Source organism: Erinaceus europaeus, chromosome 12 (assembly GCF_950295315.1).
Source record: "Erinaceus europaeus chromosome 12, mEriEur2.1, whole genome shotgun sequence".
Classification (NCBI taxonomy): Eukaryota; Metazoa; Chordata; class Mammalia; order Eulipotyphla; family Erinaceidae; genus Erinaceus; species Erinaceus europaeus.
Window position 1 is genome coordinate 94,938,617 of NC_080173.1, and position 15,850 is coordinate 94,954,466.

General features: G+C 43.9%; 1 protein-coding gene across 1 annotated transcript in view; it reads right to left on the reverse strand.

Moving 5' to 3' along the window:
* Nucleotides 1-13,850, reverse strand: part of DNAH1 (dynein axonemal heavy chain 1) — a 102,509-nt gene extending 88,659 nt beyond the window's left edge. The window contains exon 1 of the mRNA XM_060204551.1: nucleotides 13,814-13,850. The gene's annotated coding sequence lies outside the window, so the exon portion shown is untranslated. The remainder of the gene's footprint in view (nucleotides 1-13,813) is intronic.
* Between the last annotated feature and the right edge of the window lie 2,000 nt (nucleotides 13,851-15,850).

Here is a 15,850-nt window from a genome sequence, read left to right on the forward strand (position 1 = left end):
TTAAGCGCACATGGTGCCAAGTGCATTGACTGGCTAAGGATCCCAGCTTGAACCCTTGGCTCCCCACCTGCGGGGGGGGTTCACCTCACAAGTAGAGAAGCATGTCTGCAGGTGTCTTTCTCCTCCCATCTCTCTTTTTCCCACCTCTCTCGATTTCTTTGTCCTATCTAACAACAACGACATCAATAACAACAATAATAATAACCACAACAATGATAAAAAAAAAAAAGGGCAACAAAAAGGAGGAAAAAAAATACCCTTAAGGAGCAGTGGCTTTGTAGTGCAGGCACCAAGCCCCAGCAATCACCCTGGAGGCAAAAAAAAAAAAAAAAAAAAAGCATCCTGTGCCAGCGGTGGCACACCCAGTTAAGTGCACATAGTGCTATGTGCAAGGACCCATGCAAGGATCTGGGTTCAAGCCCCTGCTCTCCATCTGTAAGGGGGACGCTTCACAAGCAGTGAAGCAGGTCTGCAGGTGCCTGTCTTTCTCTCTTCCTCTGTCTCCCCTTTCCCCTCTAAAATTCTCTCTGCCCTATAAAGTAAATAGGAAAAGAAAAAACTCAGGGGGTCGGGCGGTGGCGCAGCAGGTTAAGCGCACATGGCACAAAGCGCAAGGACCGGAGTAAGGATCTCAGTTTGAGCCCCCGGCTCCCCCACCCACAGGGGGGTCACTTCACAGGCGGTGAAGCAGGTCTGCAGGTGTCTGTCTTTCTCTCCCCCTCTCTGTCTTCCCCTCCTCTCTCCATTTCTCTCTGTCCTATCCAACGACGACGACATCAACAACAACATCAATATTTAACTACTACAACAATGAAAAACAACAAGGGCAACAAAAGAGAAAATAAATAAGTATTTGAAAAGAGAAAAATAGTACTAAAAGGGAAAAGAGACTTGACACAACCATTCCCCCTCTCCCTGATGCCCTGCCCTATCCCCCCCCCCCCCCCAAACACACACACACACTGGAACGGAGCAGCCCGGAGCTTGCTGTTTATTCCACTCATTTGGCTGGGTGCTCTGTGCTCCATCATCCATGTGAGCCCCTGGTGAGCCGACAGGTGTTGGAATCCTGCTGGGATGGATCTGAAGGGTGGCTGGACTGTCAGAAGCAAAGCGACCCAGCAACGCCAACGTGGCCTACAACTGCTTGAAGCCCATTTCTAAGCTGGTGAGGCTGCCTGAGAGGTCATGAACACGAATGAGGGTCTAGCAGGCAGCCCTAATACTCCGCCCCAAAGCCAACTGGCTCCTAGCCAGTTCTGGTAACCCAGCAGAACTCTGCTCCCAGGTAACTAGACAACTCCCAGACAGGTGCTGCAAACAATGCTGAATCTGATTTTGACTGAGGGCCCTAGAGGACTGAGGAGCTGCTGCAACTCAGCCCCTTCATGACTACAAGTCAACAGACCTGCCTCGTCTTTTTCCAAAAGCATCATAAGAAATCAAAGATGAGGGAGTCAGGCTGTAGAGCAGCGGGTTAAGCACAGGTGGCGCAAAGCACAAGGACTGGTATAAAGATCCCAGTTCGAGCCCTGGCTCCCCACCTGCAGGGGAGTCACTTCACAAGCGGTGAAGCAGGTCTGCAGGTGTCTGTCTTTCCCTCCCCCTCTCTGTATTCCCCCTCCTCTGTCCATTTCTCTCTGTCCTATCCAACAACAATGACAACAATAATAACTACAACAATAAAACAACAAGGGCAACAAAAGGGAATAAATAAAATAAATATTCAAAAAAGAAATGAAAGATGGGGGTCAGGCGGTAGTGCAGTGGTTTGTTAAGCGCACTTGGCACCAAGCGCAAAGACCAGCGTAAGGATCCTGGTTCAAGCCCATGGCTCCCCCACATGCAGGAGGGTCGCTTCACAGGCGGTAAATTAGGTCTGCAGGTGTCTGTCTTTTTCTTCTCCTCCTCTCTCCATTTCTCTCTGTCTTATCCAACAATGACGACAGCAATGACAACATCAATAATAACTACTACAACAATGAAAAACAAGGGCAACAAAAGGGGAAAATAAATAAAAAGAAATCAAAGATAAGTGGTCTGGGAGGTGACACAGTGGATAAAGCATTGGACTCTCAAGCATGAGGTCCCAAGTTCAATCCCTGGAAACACATATACCAGAGTGATGTCTGCTTCTTTCTCTCTCTCTAGATCACTCTCTCTCCCTCCCCCCTCTCTCCTATCTTTCTCATTAATAAATAAAATCTTTAAAAAAAGAGAGAGAGAGAAGGAGTTGAACGGTAGCGCAGTGGGTTAAGCACACGTGGCACAAACCTCAAGGACCAGAGTAAGAATCCCGGCTCCCCACCTGCGGGGGAGTCATTTCACAGGCAGTGAAGCAGGTCTGCAGGTGTCTATCTTTCTCTCCCCCTTTCTGTCTTCCCCTCTTCTCTCCATTTCTCTCTGTCCTATCCAACAACAAAAACAACAAAAAAAAATCAACAACTGCAATAATAACCACAACAAGGTTACAACAACAAAGGCAACAAAAGGGGAAGAAAAAAGAGAGAGGAGGAGGAAGAAAAGGACGAGGAATCAAAGATAAGAAAAGAGAAGCAATTCCAGAAGCCAGACCTCCCGCCTTCTGCACCCCATAATGACCCTGGGTCCATGCTCCCTGAGGGATAAAGAATAGGAAAGCTATCAAGGGAGGGGATGGGATACAGTGTTCTAGTAGTGAGAATTGTGTGGAATCCTATGGTCTTGTCGATATTTTTTATTTTATAAATAAATTAATAACAATTTTTATAGATAAGAAAAGGGGGAAGGGGCAGGCAGCAACACACCCAGTGGAGAGCACACATCCCCTCACACAAGAACCCAGCTTCAGGACCCCAGTCCCCACGTGCAGAAGTCCTCCCACTTCCTTCTATCTTTCTTCTCTCTCACCTTTTAAAAATAATACATGTTTATTTATTTATTAGATAAAGTTAGAGAAAAATTGAGAGAGGAGGGGAGATAAGAGAGAGAAAGACACCTGTAGCCCTGCTTCACCACTCATGAAGCTTTCCCCCTGCAGATGGGGACCAGGGTCTTGAACCTCGGTCCTTGTGCACTGTAGTGTGTGTGCTTTAAGAGGTGAGCCACTGCCTGGCCCCCTCTCTCTTACTATCTCCCTCTTCCCTTTCAATTTCTCTCTGTTTCTATGGGGGAAAAAAAAGAAATAGAGCGAGAGAAAAAGGAAAGAAGGAAGGAAGGAAGGAAGGAAGGAAGGAAGGAAGGAAGGAAAAGAAAAAGGGATATGGCTTCCAGGAACAGTGGGTTTATTGTGCAGGCACCAAGCCCCAGTGAAAATCTTGGAGGAAATTAAAAATAATAGCAATAAGAATAAAGCTCTCATCTCCTCTCCCGGATCAACTAGGAATACCAAAGGAGACCACCCAGGACCGAAACAAGACAGGACTAGAATGACCACAGGAACCCAGTAAATCAACGGTGAGTACAAACACGTGTGGCTGGTGACAGAGAGGAGAGAGGGGCCTAAGGAGAGATTAAGTGACTGCTAACAGTTCAGCAGTATATCAGTTGAGACACCACCTCCAGTCTGCTCCACCAACAAGGGGACAGCGTAAGGGAGGAGAGGACTCCCCAGAGACTCACCAAGTGCAACTCTGAGTCTCCACTGCTACTACCCTAAGAATCTGGAGCAGTGACAGGGAGGGACACCAGGGGACAGAGATCTAACCGGGAAACTCAAGAGAAGACCTATACCTCGGTGGCATAGCTGAGGGGCTGTGAAAGTCTCTTTGCATAACCACTGGATTATCTCTGCCACACCCTGCTTTATCTCTTGGTCAGGAGTCAGTGATTAAGCTAAGAAGCCTATTGATAGTTTAAAAGCCTTCAGGTTCCCATAGCCTACAGGGAAGAAAAAAAAAAGAGGCTTTTAAACCACTGAGCTTCAACTCAGGGATTGAAACAACTATTAACTTCCACCACGGTAAACCCTTTAATTAAATTACTTAGACACAAGTCAATCCAGGCAATAGTGATCAATAATTTGAAAAGTACTGATAAAGGGAACTCATAACATAATATATAAAATGGTTAAAACAACAAGAAAAAATATTGGAGAATCAAACCAGGACAAGAGTCCAGCTAAAAGTCCTCCAGAGGGTGAAGCACAAAACAACGAGTTCAACATCCAAACATTAGCTAAGGAAATAATAACAGGAGTGAGTAAAGAATTTGAAAAAATTGTAATCAGAAATGCAGGAACAACAAATGAGAATATGGAAGAAAATACTAATAATCTCATGGTTATTAGAGAGCTGAAAGCTGAAATCGCTGAGCTAAGAAGGCAACTAGCTGAACAAGCTAAAACAGTATCAGAACAGGGCAACAAAATAGATGAACTCCAGAAAGCAGTAGAGGGCAGAGAGAATAGAATCTATGAGGCTGAAGACAGAATTAGCAAGATAGAGGATGAATTAGAGACAACTAAAAAAGAAGTAAGAGATCTCAAAAAGAGATTAAGAGATGCTGAAAACAACAACAGAGTCCTATGGGATGACTTCAAAAGAAACAATATACGCATTATTGGCTTACCAGAGGAAGAAAGAGAAGGAGAGGAAGAAAGCATTCTCCAGGCCATAATAGCTGAAAATTTCTCTAGTCTAGACAACACCAAAAAGACATAAAGATTCAAGAAGCCCAGAGGGTCCCAAACAGAATTAACCCACCTAAAGACACCAAGACATGTCATACTTAGAATGGAAAGGAATAAGGATAAAGAAAGGATCCTCAAGGCTGCAAGAGAAAAACAAAGAGTCACCTACAAAGGAAAACCCATAAGATTAGCAGCAGACTTCTCCATACAAACACTACAGGCCAGAAGAGAATGGCAAGATATCTATCGAGTGCTCAATGAGAAAGGCTTTCAGCCAAGAATACTATATCCTGCTAGACTGTCATTCAGACTAGATGGAAGCATCAAAACCTTCTCAGACAAGCAACAGTTGAAGGAATCAACCATCACCAAGCCTGCCCTGAAAGAAGTTCTGAAAGGTCTCCTATAAACAACCAGACCACCACAAATAGGACATATATCAAAACACTCTAAAACTCTACAAGAATGGCGTTAAAATATCTTCAATCTTTGATATCAATAAATGTCAATGGCCTGAATTCACCTATTAAAAGACACAGAGTAGGAAGATGGATCAGAAAACACAACCCAACAATATGCTGTCTACAGGAAACCCACCTAACTCAACAAGACAAACACAGACTTAAAGTAAAAGGATGGAAAACTATCATACAAGCCAATGGCCCACAAAAAAGGGCAGGAACAGCTATTCTCATATCTGACATGATAGACTTTAAAATAGATAAGATTAAAAAAGATAGGAATGGACACTACTTAATGCTCAGAGGATCAGTCAATCAAGAGGACTTAACAATTTTTAATATCTAAGCACCCAATGAGAAGCCATCTAAACACATCAAACTTCTACTGAAAGAGCTACAGCAATATATTAACAGTAACACAATCATAGTAGCGGACTTCAACACCCCACTATCTCAACTTGACAGATCATCCAGGCAGAAAATCAGTAAAGACATAAGGGAGCTAAATGAAGAGATAGATAAACTAGAATTATTGGACATTTTCAGAGTCATTCATCCCAAGAAACTGGAATACACATTTTACTCAAATCCACATGGGTCATTCTCAAGGATAGACCATATGTTAGGCCACAAAGACAGCATCAGCAAATTCAAGAGCATTGAAATCATCCCAAGCATCTTCTCAGACCACAGTGGAATTAAACTAACACTTAACAATCAACAAAAGATTAGTAACAGTCCCACAATGTGGAAGCTCAACAGTACACTTCTTAACAACCTCTGGGTCAAAGAGGAAATCAAGGAAGAAATCAAAATGTTTTGAGAGTTCAATGAAAATGAAGACACAAGCTATCAAAATATTTGGGACACAGCTAAAGCATTCCTAAAAGGGAATTTCATAGCTATACAAGCACACATTAGGAAACAAGAAAAAGCACAAATAAACAACCTGACTGCACATCTTAAAGACCTAGAAGAAGAACAACACACAACCAAAAAAGAAAACTACAGACCAATATCTCTGATGAACATAGATGTGAAAATATTGAACAAAATTCTAGCCAACCGGATACAGCAGTATATCAAAAAAATTGTTCATCATGACCAAGTGGGGTTTATCCCAGGCATGCAAGGCTGGTTTAATATATGTAAATCAATCAATGTGATCCACCACATCAAGAAAAGCAAGACCAAAAACCACATGGTCATATCAATAGATGCAGAGAAAGCCTTTGACAAAATACAACATCCCTTTATGATCAAAACACTACAAAAAATAGGAATAGATGGAAAATTCCTGAAGATAGTGGAGTCTATAGATAGCAAACCTATAGCCAACATCATACTCAATGGTGAAAAACTGGAAGCATTTCCCCTCAGATCAGGTACTAGACAGGGCTGCCCACTATCACCATTACTATTCAACATAGTGTTGGAAGTTCTTGCCATAGCAATCAGGCAGGAGCAAGGAATTAAAGGCATACAGATTGGAAGAGAAGAAGTCAAACTCTCCTTATTTGCAGATGACATGATAGTATACATGGAAAAACCTAAGGAATCCAGCAAGAAGCTTTTGGAAATCATCAGGCAATACAGTAATGTGTCAGGCTATAAAATTAACATTCAAAAGTCAGTGGCATTCCTCTATGCAAACACTAAGTTAGAAGAAATTTGAAAACCAGAAATCAGTTCCTTTTTATATAGCAACAAAAACTATAAAATATCTAGGAGTAAACCTAACCAAAGAACTGAAAGACTTGTATACTGAAAATTATGAGTCACTACTCAAAGAAATTGAAAAAGACACAAAGAAGTGGAAAGATATTCCATGTTCATGGGTTGGAAGAATTAACATCATCAAAATGAATATATTACCCAGAGCCATCTACAAATTTAATGCTATCCCCATCAAGATCCCAAGCACATTTTTTAGGAGAATAGAAAAAAGCACTACAAATGTTTATCTGGAACCAGAAAAGACCTAGAATTGCCGAAACAATCTTGAGAAAAAAGAACAGAACCGGAGGCATCACACTGCCAGATCTCAAACTGTATTATAGGGCCATTGTCATCAAAACTGCTTGTTACTGGAACATGAACAGACACACTGACCAGTGGAATAGAATTGAGAGCCCAGAAATGAGGCCCCACACCTATGGACATCTAATCTTTGACAAAGGGGCTCAGACTATTACATGGGGAAAGCAGAGTCTCTTCAACAAATGGTGTTGGAAACAATGGGTTGAAACATGCAGAGGAATGAAACTGAATCACTGTATTTCACCAAATACAAAAGTAAATTCCAAGTGGATCAAGGACTTGGATGTGAGACCAGAAACTATCAGATACTTAGAGGAAAATATTGGCAGAACTTTTTTCCGCATAAATTTTAAAGACATTTTCAATGAAACGAATCCAATTACAAGGAAGACTAAGGCAAGTATAAACCTATGGGACTACATCAAATTAAAAAGCTTCTTCACAGCAAAAGAAACCACTACCCAAATCAAGAGACCCCTCACAGAATGGGAGAAGATCTTTACATGCCATACATCAGATAAGAGTTTAATAACCAACATATATAAAGAGCTTGCCAGACTCAACAACAAGACAACAAATAACCCCATCCAAAAATGGGGGGAGGACATGGACAGAATATTCACCACAGAAGAGATCCAAAAGGCCGAGAAACACATGAAAAAATGCTCCAAGTCTCTGATTGTCAGAGAAATGCAAATCAAGACAACAATGAGATGTCACTTCACTCCTGTGAGAATGTCATACATCAGTAAAGGTAACAGCAGCAAATGCTGGAGAGGGTGTGGGGTCAAAGGAACCCTCCTGCACTGCTGGTGGGAATGTACATTTGTCCAACCTCTGTGGAGAACAGTCTGGAGAACTCTCAGAAGGCTAGAAATGGACCTACCCTATGACCCTGCAATTCCCCTCCTGGGGATATATCCTAAGGAACCCAACACATCCATCCAAAAAGATCTGTGTACACATATGTTCTTGGCAGCACAATTTGTAATAGCCAAAACCTGGAAGCAACCCAGGTGTCCAACAACAGATGAGTGGCTGAGCAAGTTGTGGTCTATATACACAATGGAATACTACTCAGCTGTAAAAAATGGTGACTTCACCGTTTTCAGCCGATCTTGGATGGACCTTGAAAAAATCATGTTGAGTGAAATAAGTCAGAAACAGAAGGATGAATACGGGATGATCTCACTCTCAGGCCGAAGTTGAAAAACAAGATTAGAAAAGAAAACACAAGTTGAACCTGAAATGGAATTGGAGTATTACACCAAAGTAAAAGACTCTGGGGTGGGTGGGTGGGTGGGGAGAATACAGGTCCATGAAAAATGATGAATTAAATAGTGGGGGTTGTATTGTTAAATGGGAATCTGGGGAATGTTATGCATGTAATAATAAAAAAAAAAAGTAGAAACGCAAAGCAGAAATTGACTGAGTTTGGAGTATGGCACCAAAGTAAGAAAGCAGAAGTACACTAGAGTTTGCAGTGAGTACCTCCCTAATACTTCCTCTCCACTTTTCCAAGTTTTGGGTCCAGGATTGCTCAACAATTTGTTTGGCTTTGTATGTTAACTCTCTTTTCAGTCACCAGGTTCCAGATGCCATCAGGATGCCGGCCAGACTTCCCTGGATTGAAGACCCCACCAATGTGTCCTGGAGCTCCGCTTCCCCAGAGACCCACCCTACTAGGGAAAGAGAGAGGCAGACTGGGAGTATGGACCGACCAGTCAACGCCCATGTTCAGCGGGGAAGCAATTACAGAAGCCAGACTTTCCACCTTCTGCAACCCTCAATGACCCTGGGTCCATGATCCCAGAGGGATAGAGAATGGGAAAGCTATCAGGGGAGGGGGTGGGATATGGAGATTGGGCGGTGGGAATTGTGTGGAGTTGTACCCCTCCTACCCTATGGTTTTGTTAATTAATCCTTTCTTAAATAAAAAAAAATAAATAAAAATAAAAAGAAGAAGAACAACAACAAAGGAACCCTAAAGCAACCAGAAGGACAGAAATCACTAAAGTTAGGGCAGAAATAAATAACATTGAGAATAGGAAAACCATACAAAAGATCAATGAAAGTAAATGTTGGTTCTTCGAAAGAGTAAACAAAATCGACAAACCTTTAGCCAGACTCACAAAACAAAAAAGGGAGAAGACACAAATAAATTGGATAGTAAATGAAAGAGGAGATATCACAACAGACATTGCAGAAATTCAACATATCATGCGAGGCTTCTATGAACAACTATATGCCACCAAGCTAGAGAACCTGGAAGAAATGGACGATTTCCTAGATAACTACCAACTTCCAAAACTAAGTAAAGAGGAAGTGGATAACATGAACAGGCCCATCACAGCTAATGAAATTGAAACAGTTATCAAAAATCTCCCCCAAAATAAAAGTCCTGGACCAGATGGTTTTACAAATGAATTCTACAAAACCTTCAAAGAAGAACCAATATCTCTACTTTTAAAAGTCTTCCAGAAGATTGAAGACACTGGAATACTCCCTGCCAGCTTCTATGAAGCCGACATCACCCTGATACCAAAAGCAGACAGGGACACAACCAAAAAAGAAAACTACAGACCAATATCTCTGATGAACATAGATGTGAAAATATTAAACTAAATTCTAGCCAACCGGATACAGCAGTATATCAAAAAGATTGTTCATCATGACCAAGTGGGGTTTATCCCAGGCATGCACGGTTGGTTTAATATACGTAAATCAATCAATGTGATCCACCACATCAACAAAAGCAAGACCAAAAACCACATGGTCATATCAATAGATGCAGAGAAAGCCTTTGACAAAATACAACATCCCTTTATGATCAAAACACTACAAAAATGGGAATAGACGGAAAATTCCTGAAGATAGTGGAGTCTATAGATAGCAAACCTATAGCCAACATCATACTCAATGGTGAAAAACTGGAAGCATTTCCCCTCAGATCAGGTACTAGACAGGGCTGCCCACTATCACCATTACTATTCAACATAGTGTTGGAAGTTCTTGCCATAGCAATCAGGCAGGAGCAAGGAATTAAAGGCATACAGATTGGAAGAGAAGAAGTCAAACTCTCCTTATTTGCAGATGACATGATAGTATACATGGAAAAACCTAAGGAATCCAGCAAGAAGCTTTTGGAAATCATCAGGCAATACAGTAATGTGTCAGGCTATAAAATTAACATTCAAAAGTCAGTGGCATTCCTCTATGCAAACACTAAGCTAGAAGAAATTGAAATCCAGAAATCAAATCCTTTTACTATAGCAACAAAAACAATAAAATATCTAGGAGTAAACCTAACCAAAGAACTGAAAGACTTGTATACTGAAAATTATGAGTCACTACTCAAAGAAATTGAAAAAGACACAAAGAAGTGGAAAGATATTCCATGTTCATGGGTTGGAAGAATTAACATCATCAAAATGAATATATTACCCAGAGCCATCTACAAATTTAATGCTATCCCCATCAAGATCCCAAGCACATTTTTTAGGAGAATAGAAAAAAGCACTACAAATGTTTATCTGGAACCAGAAAAGACCTAGAATTGCCAAAACAATCGAGAAAAAAGAACAGAACCGGAGGCATCACACCCCCAGATCTCAAACTGTATTATAGGGCCATTGTCATCAAAACTGCTTGGTACTGGAACATGAACAGACACACTGACCAGTGGAATAGAATTGAGAGCCCAGAAATGAGGCCCCACACCTATGGACATCTAATCTTTGACAAAGGGGCCCAGACTATTACATGGGGAAAGCAGAGTCTCTTCAACAAATGGTATTGGAAACAATGGGTTCAAACATGCAGAAGAATGAAACTGAATCACTGTATTTCACCAAATACAAAAGTAAATTCCAAGTGGATCAAGGACTTGGATGTGAGACCACAAACTATCAAATACTTAGAGGAAAATATTGGCAGAACTCTTCCGCATAAATTTTAAAGACATTTTCAATGAAAGGAATCCAATTACAAAGAAGACTAAGGCAAGTATAAACCTATGGGACTACATCAAATTAAAAAGCTTCTTCACAGCAAAAGGAACCACTACCCAAACTAAGAGACCCCTCACAGAATGGGAGAAGATCTTTACATGCCATACATCAGATAAGAGTTTAATAACCAACATATATAAAGAGCTTGCCAGACTCAACAACAAGACAACAAATAACCCCATCCAAAAATGGGGGGAGGACATGGACAGAATATTCACCACAGAAGAGATCCAAAAGGCCGAGAAACACATGAAAAATGCTCCAAGTCTCTGATTGTCAGAGAAATGCAAATCAAGACAACAATGAGATGTCACTTCACTCCTGTGAGAATGTCATACATCAGTAAAGGTAACAGCAGCAAATGCTGGAGAGGGTGTGGGGTCAAAGGAACTCTCCTGCACTGCTGGTGGGAATGTACATTTGTCCAACCTCTGTGGAGAACAGTCTGGAGAACTCTCAGAAGGCTAGAAATGGACCTACCCTATGACCCTGCAATTCCTCTCCTGGGGATATATCCTAAGGAACCCAACACACCCATCCAAAAAGATCTGTGTACACATATGTTCTTGGCAGCACAATTTGTAATAGCCAAAACCTGGAAGCAACCCAGGTGTCCAACAACAGATGAGTGGCTGAGCAAGTTGTGGTCTATATACACAATGGGATACTACTCAGCTGTAAAAAATGGTGACTTCACCGTTTTCAGCCGATCTTGGATGGACCTTGAAAAAATCATGTTGAGTGAAATAAGTCAGAAACAGAAGGATGAATATGGGATGATCTCACTCTCAGGCAGAAGTTGAAAAACAAGATCAGAAAAGAAAACACAAGTTGAACCTGAAATGGAATTGGCATATTGCACCAAAGTAAAATACTCTGGGGTGGGTGGGTGGGGAGAATACAGGTCCATGAAGGATGACGGAGGACCTGTTGGGGGTTGTATTGTTAAATGGGAATCTGGGGAATGTTATGCATGTACAAACTATTGTATTTACTGTTGAATGTAAAACATTAATTCCCCAATAAAGAAATAAATTTAAAAAAAAAAAAGAATAAAGCACTGGGGGTCGGGCGGTAACCCAGTGGGTTAAGTGCACATGGTGCAAAGTGCAAGGACCGGAGTAAGGATCCCGGTTCGAACCTCCCCCTGCCCACTCCCCACCTGCAGGGGGGGATCGCCTCAGGAGTGGTGAAGCAGGTCTGCAGGTGTCTATCTTTCTCTCTCCCCCCTCTGTCTTCCCCTTCTCTCTCAATTTCTCTCTGTCCTATCCAACAACAACGACATCAATAAAAACAACAATAATAACCATAACAATGATAAAACAGATAAAACAACAACGGCAACTAAAGGAAAAAAATAGCCTCCAGGAACAGTGGATTCATGGGGCAGGCACCAGGCCCCAGCAATAACCCTGGAGGCAATAGAAGAAGAAGAAGGAGGAGGAGGAGGGGGGGGAAGGGGGAGGGGGAGGGGGAGGAGGAGGAGGGGGAGAAGGAAAAGGAGGAGGAGGAGGAGGAGGAGGAAGAGGAAGAGGAGGGGACGAAAGCACCAACGGCAGGTCTTGGAAAGGCTGGGTTCCCAGTTCCACAAGAGGCGTTCCTCTCCTTGGCTTCTCCAGTTCTCAAATGGTCCTAAATGTGGTTCACTGCTTGACCAGAGATAACAAGTGTGGGGCTGGCCAAGAAACCACAGCAGTTGCTGGGGTGAAAGAGTCTGTGGTGGGTGGGTCTGGGCAGGTTGGTGAGGGAGGGATCTCACTCTGTCAGGGCCCAGGGAAGGAAGGAAAGAGTGGGGGTGTGCTACAAATGTCCCTCAGCCCTCCCCAAGAGGGGACCAAACTCTCTTCCAGTCTAGTCCCTCTAGACCATCACCCTGCCAGTGACGGACACAAATGTATCCGTACCTCCTGCCACAGTCCTCGGATGATGGCGGCCTCTGAGCAGGAGTGTGCCTGGCAAGGGAGAGAGGACATGGCTCCCAGCAAGGTGTCTGCTGGCCGTTTTGAGCTTCCTCCACTCCTCACTTGGAGGAGGCTTTTGTAGGATGGCTAGTTCATTGTCAGGGCTAGTGAATGGTTTTTAGGGGCTTATCATCACTTAAACCTTGAGGTGGGAGCTGAGCCTGCTGTTTCTCAAATATGGGGTGGGGGGACAAGGCCCAGAGAGGTTAAGTGGCCTGCACAAAGTCACACAGCATGATGCACTTTGAGAACCTGGACCCGATATGTTTTTTGGTCAGACCATCTGGGATTCCTACCGACTTGAGCTGAAGGGAAAGTTCAGCTTGGATTCACTGATTCAAGCCCGTGCGGCCCAGCAACATGTCTGCTCCACCTATGGGGCTGTGCCTGGAAGATATCTGCTTCCTGAGAGGAGAACTAAGGCGGAGCAGACCATGTGGTGCTTCCCGCAGGGACCCTCCACGGGGAGGTGGGGGGGGCACGCTCTCACTATGGGGTGGTATCTGAAAAGCTAGTCCGCTGAGTGCACAGCTTATCGGCCGGGTTGGGTAAACCTGCCCCCCCCCCCCCCCATCTAGCCAATGCTTGGGCAGGCGCCCAGACTCCTCTAGGGCAGGTATGTGGACCCTGAGCCCAAAGGGCGTCCACTGTCCCATTCATTCTCCCTCTGCTCCTTGTCGAGGTCCCCTCGCCCGCCTGCACCCGCATTGTCCCTCCTCTTCAACGACCTACCGGTTCCCAGCAGAGTGAGGCTGGAGCCAGTCTCCAGGGAGGGACGCGGGGCCTGTTGCTAAGGGGCGGGACCATCTGCAGGGGTGGAGCTCCCGGTCGCCACCTTCTGCGGCCTTGGTTCCTCCCACCCAGATGTCTCCCGGCTCCCCCCCAGTCTGAGATCTGAGATCTGAGATCTGAGATTGTGTGTGATCTGAAATGTGTGTGTGTGTGTGTGTGTGTGTGTGTGTGTGTGTGTGTGTGTGTGTGTGTGTGTGTGTGTGTGTGTGTGTGTGTGTGATGGGAGATCTGAGATTGTGTGTGTGTGTGTGTGTGTGTGTGTGTGTGTGTGTGTGTGTGTGTGTGTGTGTGTGTGATGGGAGACCTGAGATTGTGTGTGTGTGATCTGAGATTCTGTGTGATCTGAGATTGCGTGTGTGTGTGTGTGTGTGTGTGTGTGTGTGGTCTGAGATTGTGAGTGGTGTGTTTGTGTGTGATGGGAGATTTGAGATTGTGTGTGTGTGATCTGAGATTCTGTGTGATCTGAGATTGCATGTGTGTGTGTGTGTGTGTGTGGTCTGAGATTGTGTTTGTGTGATCTGAGATTGTGTGTGTGATCTGAGATCTGAGATTGTGTTTGTATGCTTGTACGTGTGATCTGAGATTGTGTGTGTGGTGTGTGTGATCTGAGATTGTATGTGTGTTTGTGGTGGTGTGGTGTGTGTATGTGTGTGATATCTGAGATTGTGTGTGTGTGTGTGATCTGAGATTGTGTGTGGTGTGGGTGTGATGGGAGATCTGAGATTGTGTGTGTGTGTGATCTGAGATTGTGTGTGGTATGGGTGTGATGGGAGATCTGAGATTGTGTGTGTGATCTGAGATTGTGTGTGGTGTGTGTGGTGTGTGTATGTGTGTGTGTGGTGTGTGTGTATGTGTGTGTGGTGTGTGTGTGTATATGTGTGTGTGGTGTGTGTGTGGTGCGTGTATGTGTGTGTGTGTGTGTGTGTGTGTGTGTGTGTGTACACTAAGGGACGAGTTTCCAAATGCAGTGTGAGAACTTTGAATCCTGGCTTTTTTATTTTATTATTTTTATTTTTTGCCTCCAGGGTTATCCTTGGGGCTCAGTGCCTGCACTACGAATCCACTGCTCCTGGAGGCCATTTTCTCCATGTTGTTGTTACTGTTATTGTTGTTGCTGGATAGGACAGAGAGAAGAGGAGAAGACAGAGAGGAGGGGAGAAAGACAGACACCTGCCCCTGCTTGTGAAGCGACCCTCCTGCAACTGGAAGGCTGGGAGCTGGAACCAGGATCCTTGGGTCTGTCCTTGTGCTTCCCGCCATGTGCGCTTAACCTGCTTCACTACCGCCCGGCCCCCAAATCCTGGCTTTTTTTTAATGCTACATAAATATTTGGAGGGAAGAACTGGGGAGATTTATAAAGTGATGGTTAAGGGACAGCTGCAATGGTCTAGTCAGTGCAGAAAAGGTCACTCTAGCGGTTGGGCTCAGCTTACACTGCCACACCCAGACACCAGGTCTGTAGTAACCTTCAGCCTTCTGGGGTGGGGTGGGGGGGTCTGTGCGCCCCTCCCTGGTCTCAGGTGCCAGCAGCTCCAATAGCCAGGTTGGCTTCAGACTTTGATCCTCCCTCCTACCTGACTCGGGCACTGAGGTAAAGTCTTTGATGATACTGAGGTTCCACATGGAGCCACCCTTGTCTTAGCTGGTGTGGGTAGAATTCCAGGACAAAACTCAGGATGCTGCTGGGACTTCCTCTCAGATGTTCAGCTAATATAACTCCTAAGGAAGCACAAAAGATAAAACAAAATTCATCCCAAGGGGCTGGGTGGGTGCACCTGGTTGAACACACATGTTAGAATGCACAAGGTCCTAGTCCCCAAGTGCAATGGTTAAAGCTTTGCAAGTGGTGAAGCAGTGCTGCAGGCATCTCTCTGTCTCTCTTCCCCTTTCTTTGCCCCTTCTCTCTCAATTTCTGATAGTCTCTATCCAATAAATAAATAATATTTTTAATGAAAAAAACTGATCCAATACTAAGAG